The sequence below is a fragment of the Artemia franciscana genome, chromosome 21 (assembly GCF_032884065.1).
Source record: "Artemia franciscana chromosome 21, ASM3288406v1, whole genome shotgun sequence".
Taxonomy (NCBI): Eukaryota; Metazoa; Arthropoda; class Branchiopoda; order Anostraca; family Artemiidae; genus Artemia; species Artemia franciscana.
This window is the reverse complement of record NC_088883.1, coordinates 12,621,731-12,633,883: the sequence shown is the minus strand read 5'-3', so window position 1 is coordinate 12,633,883 and position 12,153 is coordinate 12,621,731. Positions and strand designations below refer to the sequence as shown.

Here is a 12,153-nt window from a genome sequence, read left to right as displayed (position 1 = left end):
CAGCGTACAAGGGCCTAATTTGCTATGGGGCAGGGGGCAACTGCCCCCTTCCAAACCTCAGTTTACACCCCCCCCGACCCCAATTTCTCCCCCAGCTTAAATTTAGTTTCTTCCAAAATCTTTTCAAAACTAAGATAAACCTGGATAATTCAAGTATCTACAGAAACCTATGAGTTTTTTTATATATATATATATATATATATATATATATATATATATATATATATATATATATATATATATATATATATATATATATATATATATATATACCTTTATATTATTATAAAGTACCCTTATAATACTTTTATGGTACTAAATAGTATCTTTATGGTACCAAATGGCTTATTTATTATTTTTTACTGTCATTTTCGCTTGATTTAGGAAAATTGGCCCCAACTTTGCCCACCCCCCGGATTTTGACGAAACTATGCCACTGTCCACGCGTAAAATTGAGAAAGAAAAGAGAAAGTAAAACATATAAAAAGAATTCTGTATTGCAATTCTTGCAAATTTCCCCAGTGCACAGTTTCCCCTGACAAGTTCACCCTCTGGAAGCTTCTCTCCCCATAGAAAATTCCCCCTCGGGAAACCCCCAGCAGAAAATTTCTCCTCCCCTCAAGTCAAAATATATGCATGCTTTTGAATAATAATTACTATGCGCAAGCAATGTCAGATTTTATAACTTGAAGAATAATGACGAAGACCACACTGCCTTTCCATAATACAAATACAGAAGAGAGAACAATGAGGACTCTTTTATTCCCAAGACAGTGAATGAACAAAACCTATTTGAATATTTCGGCCCTATATCCAAGGGCCATCTTCAGCAAAGGAAATAATAAACAATGAAACACTTACAATAAAAGTTCTTAGTTAAAAATCAATTTTTTTGTTAAAACAGCCTAGGCATCATTACTTCTTAACGAAAAGTTCAGCCAAATACCATGTAGTTGTGGAAATTATTAAATTGGTCGAACCCACCGAAATTTAGAAACGAGATTACAGCAACACTAAGAAAGTATTGAAAAAGCAATATTCAGCATTGATTCAGCTTTAAGCAATCATATTTTCGAAAATCCAAACCATTATGTTCTATTTGACGAAACAGTTCTAATTAGCAATGACCTAGGAATCAAACACACTGTCCGCGAGGCAATCGAAATCAAACGAAACTTAAATAATAATACATCCCTAAATAGAGATTTCGGTGAGTACACACTCAACCCTATGTACACAAAATTAATTGTAGAAAATAATCTAATTCAAAATAAAACAAATATAGTAACCAATAAAAACCAGCTCAATCCCAAAAGAACTACAAGACTAGCTGCAGAGAAGGCAAGCATCGGAATAAGAAATTATTCCAATTTTTAATAAATACAGTTAGTGAAATGAATGAAGCTTTTTAGCCTGTAAAATGTTAGCTTTTATATCACAGTCTTGGTTGAACTTCTCGTTAAGAAGTAATTATGCCTTAGCTATTTTAAGAAAATAGTTTTTAACCAAGGACTTAGATATAGGACCGAAATATTCAAATAGGTTTTGTTCATTCACTGTCTTGGGAAAAAAGTCCTCATTATTCTCTCTTCTGTTTTTGTATGGCTTGAATACCTTGTGGGGGTCATGTTATATCCCAAGGCATAGTTATTCGGTCTTTCAACTATGATTCACAAAATGGCAAGCTTAAAATTTTGTCGGATGATTTTGGGAAAAAGGCTGGAGGGGGCCTAGTTGCCCCCGAATCTTTTTGTTGCCTAAAAGGGAACCCTTAACTTCCACTCGAATAAGCCCTCTCACGATATTCTAGGACTACTGGGTCGATACAATCACCCCTGGGGAAAGAACAACAACAAATCCGCGATCTTTCTTCTGGTAAAAAATAGAGAATTCCTCATTTTTGTAGATAGAAGCTTGAAACCTCTACAGTAGGCTTTTCTGCTACGTTGAATCTGATGGTATGATTTTCATTGAGATTCTATGACTTTAGGGGTAATTCCTCCTTTTTTGAAAATCAGACAAATATTTTCAGGCTCGTAGATGCTAATGGGCAAGATTAAACTTAATGAAGCTTATATATTTGAAATCAGCATAATAAGCCAATTCTTTTGATATATCTATTGGCATCAAATGCCGTTTTTAGAGTTTTGGTTACTATTGAGCCATGTTGCCCCTTATTTACAGTTCGTTATCACCAACTGTTAAAAAAAAATTGTCTTTTCATTTTGTAAAAAAATATATAAACCCCTAAAAACTGTATTTCTTTTTCTTCTGACGATTTAAAATTCTGGGGCATGTTTGGATTTTTATTCTGCGTCAAGTGGTACCATGAATACACACTCTCCTCTTCCTTTCTGTCAATTAACCTTCTTTGTAAGAAGAGGATGATACTACGAGTTGTGTTCCACGTCTTTCTTTTAGCTCGAATGCTACCAAAACTTTTGTATTCCAGTCTGCGTCAAGTGGAATATACCTCCTAATTATAGATTTACTCTAGTACGCTCCAAACGTCTGAATAATTTCATCGAAGTTGTAAACAGGATATGCGGAATTTTACCCAAAGGGAAACACAATTTCTTGACATATTTAGGTCCTAAAGTGTTGCCACAGTACAATGGTTATCCCACTCTCATTTTCTAAGGGAGGATTTAACCACCGTAGCCGAGTGGATGAGATAATGGTCTTCCAATCGTATTTCCTTCGGGACACAGGTTCCAGTCCCAGTGTCACCAACGTGGAGTGGGGCCCAGAGTCCCAGAGTCCTGTAGTGGAGTGGGTCAGTGGTGTGACTCTATAAGCTTAACCGCTTTATGTGGAGGCAATGAGCTTTTGAAGGCTGAGGATCGACCCAGTTGTGTCTTCACCACTAAATACAGTTTAGTTCGTAAAGACAAATCAAACGGCTCGTGGTAATGAGCTTTTAGGAGAGAACGACTTGTGCTAACAGTAACAGAAACTCTTAAAAAAGATTTTGTGGAACAGCGTGCTTTTTGAAAAAATGTACTTTTTATGGCAGTTATACTGATGTAAAATTCATTAGATTCAAAGCTAACAACCAAAAGTTACCAGCTAGAAAATCTTGCCACATTTTCGAGAAAACGATAAAGCATCTCACAAAAAGAAGAGCAATATTGATGAAAATGACACCGTCTGATTTTATATTTTAAAGAGCCCTATTGCTTAGGTTTCAAGCACCTATCTACAAATGTGTAATTTTTATTTTTTTTTAAAAAATGATAAAGGATGCATGTTTAATTGTTTATTTTTTCACGGTTGATTATGTTGAGTCGCTCGTCCGAAAAAAACGGAAGAAGACTGAATAGAACAGAGATTTCAAGTTTTGCGGCATGAAACACAAATTTGGCCACACAGAGGGAGAAAAGGCTGTTGATTGATATTTCAGAGATGTTCAGTCAATTGAAGACTATCGAATTTATAATTCATAGGTTAATTCATTTTAGGCTACATGAAACTACGTAAAATGGTATATAATTGCAAATCAGCTGTTGTGGAGGAGGACCAATTGATCTTTGTGGAGAGGGGGGGAGGGCAGAAGCTTCAAGATACACGTTTCATGACTAGATTTTCAAACTTTCCGTGGTAATATCTGAGAATGAATACATAAGCAAAAATACAACTGTTGATGCTAGTCTTTTTTATTTGTTCCTTTAGCTTATGTATCTGTCACAGATATTGTAAAAATACTCATCTTATTTTACCATCCTTTGTAAGGATTGACGCTTAAGTATTTTAAGAACAATTTTTGGGAGGATTTGAGCAGCATAGAGGGCAATACTCCAGGGCTAAAAGCCTGTGGCTCTAAGCAATGTACCCAAAACCTCATTACATATACATTAAACCTCATTTACATACTTAGATGAGCACATATTCAGTCATGACAAAAATATCATAAATTTTGTATTTGGATTGAATGAAACTGGTCTTACGAAACGCGCCTGGGTAAAGTAAATCGAACGCATTATCTAATATGAGCATAATTTTAATGAATTAAAAAGTGACAAATCTGCTACCTTTTTTTTTCATATGACATGCGCTTGGGTAATGTAAACCAGCGAATTTATGTCACCAATGAATCACTTGTTATCGCAATTTTTTTAGAGATAACATATGGTCATCCTTATCCCAGACTCAAAGGGGCCCCCAATACCCTCACCAAACTTCCTCCCCCCTTTTTTCGGGACTTGGAACTTTTTTGGGCTCAGAATTTTTCGGTTTAAAATTTCTTGGACTAAGAATGTTCTTTGGACTTAGAATTTTCGGGAGTTACAATTTCTTGGACTGGTGAACATATTTTTTCCTGATTTTTTTTATGCGGCTACCCCCGAGGTACTCTTTGGCTGGTCATTTACACCTAGTTTATTGTATATGTTCAATAAATACTTTTTTTACATTGGAAGGATAAACACTTGCATCATATTTTTGAAAAAGTGAATATGATACATTCCAAAAAAGCATGTGCAAATCGTGAAGTTATTGTTGCGTTGAATACTTACAAACATAAATATTTGAATTATGAAACTTGTGCTAGTTTTAACACTATTGGAAATGTATGTGTGCACTGTGTTTAACAGTGAGCGATTAGATTCCTTTGGACCACCAAAGAAAAATCAACGTTGCTGATGGTGGATATACGAGAGTAAAATTTCAAGAGATGAAAATAGTCAAAGTGAATGCAAACATAAAATAATAGTCCACAATAAGGGGAAACTTCTTGCTAGTATTTGTGGTACCACGTTACCTCTTGATAGCACGTTACCATTCAAATGAAAGCAAAGAAAAAAAAGAAAGGCCTACTGTTGCACCAATATCATAAGCCACATATTTTCTAAATACCAAAACTGTGCTTGTGTAAAGGAATGTAGTGATAGACATTGAAATCAAAAGCAAAACAATAAAGAAATTGGCAGATAATATCTCTAAGGAATTTAAATACGAATCGAAGAAAAAAAGCACATGTTAAAGTTATTAGCACCATTGACCGTACACCACAAATATAGTCAAGGAACCAAATAATAACAATGTCAAAACGTAAATTGAGCCTGTATGTGACACCACAGGAGAAACTGTGAGTGACTCAAAATAGATTGATGATTATTCCACTAGCTACAAACTAAGAGGACAGACTAGCTACACTATCAAGAGAAAACATGATGAAATATTATATCGAACAAATTCAAAATATCAGAAATTCAGAAACACAAACACACAAGGACAGACACGAGAATAAGCAAACCTCCAATCAACCACAGAGATTGAGAGAGAGAGAGAGAGAGAGAGAAAGAAAAGGAAAGTAAAAGAGAGAGAGAGAAAAATACAAACACTCAGAGTCGGACACACAAGCACACAAAGAAAGACACAAATACAAGCAAACACCCGCTCATAGACACAAGTACAGAGAGAGAGAGAGAGAGAGAGAGAAGCAGCTGACCAGACATGCAGGTAGAGAAGAGAGAGAGAAAGAAAACACATAGTCAAAAATACTTTCAGCAAACTGTCCAGCAAAATGAATATTTTTTGGAAGGTTGTCGTTGGACAATAGGCTATTAGATCAAGGATTTGTATTGCAACTGACCTGTTTTGGAGAAATGTTTGATTTAACATGATAGACACAAACTTGATTCAGGGAAAGTATTCCGAGAAACCCCCATTGATTTTGAATATTAAAGAGATTTTTAACGGGTTTATATTAGAACTAATAGTGTCCATGTCCAAAAATTCCTGTTCTTGCATCTCCTGTTCTTCAAGATGAGTTTTTTCATTGGTGTTGTTGGATTCTTCGACTGTATCTGTTGATAAATTGTCGATGGTATTAATAATGTTTGATGACGTTTTGTTTTTTATCGATTCGTCTTTTATACTCCTTGGTGATATTATCTGCCAATGTCCTTTTTATTTTGCCTGGGATTCGTAAATTATTTTTACACAGTTAGCAGTTCCGGCACTTAGACAAGATATGGTTTACTATATTTGTAGCGGAGTATGCCTGTCTTCTCTTGACCTTCCGTTAATGCTAATACCCGAAAGCTGCTTATAGGGTTTATCACTGGGTTAGGTGTTACCACAAGAGCTAGCAAGAAGATGCGCCATCAACTATTCATTCTTCCAGTGCACATCCATCCAGTGAACAATATTTTAATTATCTTTCCAATGCACAATTGCTATTGACAGAATTCCTGTGCCTGAATTCTGAGGAGGTGTTTGCTTGTTTTTCTGTCTGTCTTTATGTGTTTGTTTGTCTGACTAGTTATGTGTCTGAGTGTTTGTAGGTATTTTTGTCTCTCTCTCTCTTTCTCTCTCTCTCTCTCTCTCTCTCTCTCTCTCTCTCTCTCTCTCTCTCTCTCTCTCTCTCTCTCTCTCTCTGTATGCCTGTGTCTCTGAGTGACTGTTTACTTGTCTTACTATCTCTTTACCAATTTGTTTGAGCGGGTTTTTGCTTATATATATATATATATATATGTATATATATATATATATATATATATATATATATATATATATATATATATATATATATATATATGTATATATATATATATATATATATATATATATATATATATATATATATATATATATATATATATATATATATATCTCACTATGTGTCTGTGTGTATGACTGGCTGTTTGCTTGTCTCTCTCTCTCTATGCGTCTGTGTTTTCGACCGGATATTTGATGTTTTTATGTCGGTCTCTCTGTGTTTCTGTGTCTGGGTATGTGTGTTTGTTTGTATTATCTCTCTCTCTCGCTCTCTCTCTCTCTCTCTCTCTCTCTCTCTCTCTCTCTCTCTCTCTCTCTCTCTCTCTCTCTCTCTCTGTATGTCAGAGTGGCTGTCTGCTTGTCTCTCTCTGTGCCTCTGTGTCTGAGTGGGTGCTAGCTTATCTCCCTCTCTCTCTCTTTTTTGCCTGTGTGTCTGAATCGATGTTTACTTGTGTTTCTCATTGCCCCTATGTGTCTGAGCGGGTGTTTGCGTGTACCCGTGTCTGTCTTTGTGTGTTTTGTGTCTGACTCTGTGTGTTCGTATGTGTTTTCGTCTTTCTCTCTCTCTTTTCTCTGTGGCAGTGTGTCTGAGAAAATGTTTATTTGTCCCTTTGACTATCTTTGTGCGTTTGTGTGTCTGAGTCTGTTTTCTTGTAGGTGCTTCTCTCTCTATCTCTCTCTCTCTCTCTCTCTCTCTCTCTCTCTCTCTCTCTCTCTCTCTCTCTCCCTCTCTCTCTCTCTGTTCCTATCTGTCTGGGCGTGTCTTTGCCTGTCTTCGTGTCTGTCTTTGTACGTTTTTGTCTCTGATTGTGTGTGTTTGTATGTTATTTTGCTTCTCTCTATCTGTGCCTGTGTGTCAAAGCGGATGTTCGCTTGTCCTCGTGTTTATAATTGTGTGCTTGTGTGTCTGACTCTGTGTGTATGTGTATTCTCCCCCCTCTCTCTCTCTCTCTCTATCTATTTCTCTCTCTCTTTCTGTGTGTCTGAGTGGATGTTTGTTTTTACTTCTTTGTTTTTCTTTGCGTGTTTGTGTGTCTAAATCTGTATTTTAGTAGGTGTTTTTGTCTCTCTCTCTGTTCTTGTGTTTCTGTGCGTCTGTTTTCCTTTCTCTCTCTCTCTCACTGTGCTTATGTGTCCGAGCGGGTGTTTTCTTGTCTCCATTTATGTCTTTGTGTGTTTCTGTGTATGAATCTGTGTGTTTACATGTATTTTTGTCTCTCTATTTCTCTGTACCTGTGTTTTCGAACGGGTTTTTTCTTTTTTCTTTTTGTTTGTTTTTGCTTCTGACTGTGTGTTTGTATGTGTCTTTGTCTCTTTCTGTATCTGTTTTTGTGACGGTCTGTCTGAGTTGATGTTTGCTTGTCCGTGCGTCTGTCTTTGTGTGCTGGAATTTAAAACTCTGTGTGTTTGCATCTGTTTTTGTCTCTCTCTCTCTCTGTACCTGTATATCTAAGTGGCTGTTTGTTTGTCTCTCTCTCTGTCTCTGTATATCTCTCTCTCTCTCTCTCTCTCTCTCTCTCTCTCTCTCTCTCTCTCTCTCTCTCTCTCTCTCTCTCTCTCTCTCTCTGTACCTGTGCGGTTGAGCGGGTTTTTGCTTGTCTCTGTGTCTGTCTTTGTGTGTATTTGTGTCTGACTCTGCGTGTTGTATATATTTCTGTCTCTCTCCATCTCTGTCTCTTTCTGCCTGTGTGTCTAAGTGACTGTTTGCTTGTTTCCATGTCTGTCTTTGTGTGTTGATTTTGATAATACCACAAAGGTTTCGATCAATGAATAGAGGATTCTCGTTGTATCAGGCGAGATTTTCTAATGTAGTGCAAGATGTTTCATAATATCAAACAAGATTTAGGTAATATCACACAAGGTTTGGATACATTTGGTTAAAATTTTTATCAATATCACAACCTATTATCATATGGCACCCTTCCAAAAAAACACTTTACAGAACAAGTTGCTGAAAACCTGTCAAATTTACGTAGAAATCATTTCAAATTGTCTAATATCAGCCTCATTACCAGTATATCATGTCTAATTCTAGTGTGAACCTGTTACATGAAGGTTTGTAAGGGTACAATCCTTGATTCAAGCTTGTTTCTCGCATGTGGCATCAGGCATTTCCTGAAAACTAACCAATTGCAAGACAAATCCTTGATTTAAGTCTAAAATTTTTCTCAGTTTTCTACCAATTTAACAATCTATAGTCCTATGGCCCCCTTCCAAAATATTCACTTGACTTTACCAAAGGCTAGTAGCCTATCAAAATCATGTATAATTTTAAATTTTCTACGACAACCTCATTATCACCGTATCATGTCCAATTCTATTATTAACCATTTAAAAGTCCCTATCTTTACATCAAAATACGAAGCAATATTTTTATTGAAACATTGGTTACAATTGAACAACTTTGGTCATTTTGAATCTATTCCATATAATAACTCATCATGTTATCTCTTGATAATGTAGCTATTTTCTTTTGTTAGTTTGTAACCAGTAGAATAATCATTAATTCTCTGACGGTCTGTCTGAGTGGATGTTTGCTTGTCCTTGTGTCTGTCTTGTGCGTTGGAATGATAGACTCTTGTCTCTGTGTCTGTTTTTGTATGTATTTGTGTTTGACTCTGCGTGTCGTATGTATTCTGCCTGTGTGTCTAAGTGACTGTTTGCTTGTCTCCATGTCTGTCTTTGTGTGTTGGTTTTGGTAATACCACAAAGGTTTCGGTCATTCAATAGAGGATTCTTGTTATATCAGGCAATATTTTCTAATGTAGAGCAAGATTTTTCATAATATCAGACAAGACTTAGGTAATATCACACAAGATTTGGAAACATTTGGTTTAAATTTTTATCAATATCACAACCTATTATCATATGGCACCCTACCAAAAAAGCACTTTACAGAACCCGTTGCTAATAACCTTTCAAATTTACGTAGAAATCATTTCAAATTGTCTAATATCAGCCTCATTACCAGTATATCATGTCTAATTCTAGTGTGAACCTGTTACATGAAGGTTTGTAAGGGTACAATCCTTGATTCAAGCTTGTTTCTCGCATGTGGCATCAGGCATTTCCTGAAAACTAACCAATTGCAAGACAAATCCTTGATTTAAGTCTAAAATTTTTCTCAGTTTTCTACCAATTTAACAATCTATAGTCCTATGGCCCCCTTCCAAAATATTCACTTGACTTTACCAAAGGCTAGTAGCCTATCAAAATCATGTATTATTTTAAATTTTCTACGACAACCTCATTATCACCGTATCATGTCCAATTCTATTATTAACCATTTAAAAGTCCCTATCTTTACATCAAAATACGAAGCAATATTTTTATTGAAACATTGGTTACAATTGAACAACTTTGGTCATTTTGAATCTATTCCATATAATAACTCATCATGTTATCTCTTGATAATGTAGCTATTTTCTTTTGTTAGTTTGTAACCAGTAGAATAATCATTAATTCTCTGACGGTCTGTCTGAGTGGATGTTTGCTTGTCCTTGTGTCTGTCTTGTGCGTTGGAATGATAGACTCTTGTCTCTGTGTCTGTTTTTGTATGTATTTGTGTTTGACTCTGCGTGTCGTATGTATTCTGCCTGTGTGTCTAAGTGACTGTTTGCTTGTCTCCATGTCTGTCTTTGTGTGTTGGTTTTGGTAATACCACAAAGGTTTCGGTCATTCAATAGAGGATTCTTGTTATATCAGGCAATATTTTCTAATGTAGAGCAAGATTTTTCATAATATCAGACAAGACTTAGGTAATATCACACAAGATTTGGAAACATTTGGTTTAAATTTTTATCAATATCACAACCTATTATCATATGGCACCCTTCCAAAAAAGCACTTTACAGAACCCGTTGCTAATAACCTTTCAAATTTACGTAGAAATCATTTCAAATTGTCTAATATCAGCCTCATTACCAGTATATCATATCTAATTCTGATGTGAACCTGTTAAGCAAACCTTCAATTTTGAAAACCAATGAAGGCTTGTAAGGGTACAATACGTGATTCAAGCTTTTGTCTCGCATTTGGCATCAAGCATTTTCTTAAAACTAACCAATTGTTAGACAAATCCTCGATTTAAGTCTAAAATTTTTCTCAGGTTTTTACCAGTTTTACAATCTATTGTCCTAGGGCTCCGTTCGAAAATATTCACTCGACTTAACCAAAGGCGAATAACCTATCAAATTTATGTAGACATTATTTTAAATCGTCTATAACAACCTCACTATCACCATATCATGTTCAATTCTATTATGAGCCTTTTAAAAGTCCCTATCTTAACATTAAAATACGAAGGAATATTTTCTATTGAAACAACGGTTACATACAATATTATACAATATTAATATCATTGAGTCAACTTTAGACATTTTGAATCTATTCCATATAGTAACTGATCATGTTCTCTCTTGATGGTGTAGCTATTTTCTTCTCTTAGTATGTAACCGGTAGAAAAATCCATAATTCATTTTGATTCATGCACAATTTTTACCGTGGTGTCACTTACAGGTTCAATATGCGTTTTGACATGGATATTATTGGGTTCATTGGCTATATCTGTTTGTTACGCGATCAATGGTACAATGTCCACATGTGCTTTGTTTCTCTCCGATTCTTCTATGTATTCCTTGGTGATATTATCTGCCAATGTCCTTTTTATTTTCCTTTCAATTTTACTACCTATTACTACATTATTTTTACACTGGCATGTATATAAAATATAGCTTATGATACTGATGCAGCACTAGGCCTTTCTTTTTCCCTTTGCTTTCATTTGAATGCTAATACAAGAAGAGTGGTGATAGGATCTTTCAACAGGAAATATGTTACCGCAAGGACTAGCATAAAGCCGCCCCCCATTCTCGGCTATTATTCTCATGCCTGCATTCCCTTTGACTGTTATCATCCGTGGGAAGGTTACTCTTATATATACACTATCAGCAACGTTGAATTTTTTCTATCCAAAGGAATTTAATCGTTCACTGTAATGAAAATGCACACATACGTTCCCAATAATGTTACCACTAGTACTTGTTTCATAGTTCAAAAATTTGTCTTTGTCAATATATAACGCAATGATTACTTTATCATGTGCACACACTTTCTTGGACTACTACCCAATAAAAGTCGAAGTCCAACAAATTCTGTGTCCGAAAAATTCCTAGTCCCAGAAGATTCTAAATCAAAGAAATGTTGAGTCACCAGAAAAACTTCTAAGTCCCAAAAATTTTAAGTCCAAAGGGATGGGGTGCAAAAGCTAGGAAAGGAGTATTGGGGGCCCTTGGAAGTTGGAACATGGATGAATATAAGTTCCCTCTAAGAAAAATATCATTGCAATTGATTCTTTTTTGACATAATTTCACTAGTTTACTTTACCAGAGCGCATGTCATAAGAAAGAAAGGGTAGCAGATTTGTCACTTTTTGATTCGTCAAAATTCAGTTCGCGTCATAAAATGTGTCGGATTTACTTTACCCAAGTGCGTGTCATGAGACCAATTTTATTTAACCCAAATAACAAATTATTCACATAATTTTCATAACCTGAATATGTCCTCATGTAAGTATGCAATTGAGGTTTAGTGTATTTGCACTGAGGTTTAGGGTATATTCTATAGATTCACAGGCTGTTAGCTTTAGAGTAT

At 35.5% G+C, this 12,153-nt stretch overlaps 1 protein-coding gene across 2 annotated transcripts in view; it reads left to right on the top strand.

The window, feature by feature from the left end:
- The window catches only part of LOC136040888 (R3H domain-containing protein 1-like), a 105,699-nt gene that overhangs the window by 1,200 nt on the left and 92,346 nt on the right, over positions 1–12,153 (top strand). The window lies entirely within an intron of this gene.